General features: G+C 51.5%; 2 non-coding genes across 2 annotated transcripts; both read right to left on the bottom strand.

Moving 5' to 3' along the window:
* Positions 1–93: 93 nt before the first annotated feature.
* LOC123174316 (5S ribosomal RNA) lies at positions 94–212 on the bottom strand. The gene has a single exon (XR_006486946.1). It is a non-coding gene; the product is annotated as a 5S ribosomal RNA (ribosomal RNA).
* A 297-nt stretch (positions 213–509) lies between these two features.
* On the bottom strand, positions 510–628 carry LOC123174333 (5S ribosomal RNA). Its single transcript, XR_006486962.1, has one exon. It is a non-coding gene; the product is annotated as a 5S ribosomal RNA (ribosomal RNA).
* Positions 629–845: the final 217 nt, after the last annotated feature.

Genomic DNA, 845 nt, shown 5'->3' with positions numbered 1-845 from the left:
ACTTACCGCACTCGTGCAAAATAATAAAACATGGTAAATATATTACTTACACGTGCGTTTTGTTTTGCAAGCGGCGCGAAAAAAATTAAAAAGGGAATGCAACACGAGGACTTCCCAGGAGGTCACCCATCCTAGTACTACTCTCGCCCAAGCACGCTTAACTTCGGAGTTCTGATGGGATCCGGTGCTTTAGTGCTGGTATGATCGCATCCGACATGTTATCCCGGTCTTCGTCCCTTATCCTTGCCCCTCCCAGCTCCACTACAAAGACGATTGTACATTGCTTTGGCCGCTCCCTCTCAACTACGGAGACGAGTTTAACGCGGTTTCCACCCCTCCCTCTCAACCGCACCAGTGCACGCTTGCCGCGCCACAACGCCGATGCTGGACCCGTGAATCGTGAGCACCCAGCTATGACTTACCGCACTTGTGCAAAATAATAAAACACGGTAAATATATTACTTACACGTGCGTTTTGTTTTGCAAGCGGCGCGAAAAAAATTTAAAAGGGAATGCAACACGAGGACTTCCCAAGAGGTCACCCATCCTAGTACTACTCTCGCCCAAGCACGCTTAACTTCGGAGTTCTGACGGGATCCGGTGCTTTAGTGCTGGTATGATCGCATCCGACATGTTACCCCGGTCTTCGTCCCTTATCCTTGCCCCTCCCAGCTCCCCTACAAAGACAATTGTACATTGCTTTGGCTGCTCCCTCTCAACTACGGAGACGAGTTTAACGCGGTTTCCACCCCTCCCTCTCAACCGCACCAGTGCACGCTTGCCGCGCCACAACGCCGACGCTGGACCAGTGAATCGTGAGCACCCAGCTATGACTTACCGCACTC

Source organism: Triticum aestivum, unplaced genomic scaffold (assembly GCF_018294505.1).
Source record: "Triticum aestivum cultivar Chinese Spring unplaced genomic scaffold, IWGSC CS RefSeq v2.1 scaffold2488, whole genome shotgun sequence".
NCBI classification, from domain to species: Eukaryota; Viridiplantae; Streptophyta; class Magnoliopsida; order Poales; family Poaceae; genus Triticum; species Triticum aestivum.
This window is presented reverse-complemented; position numbering and strand designations above follow the sequence as displayed.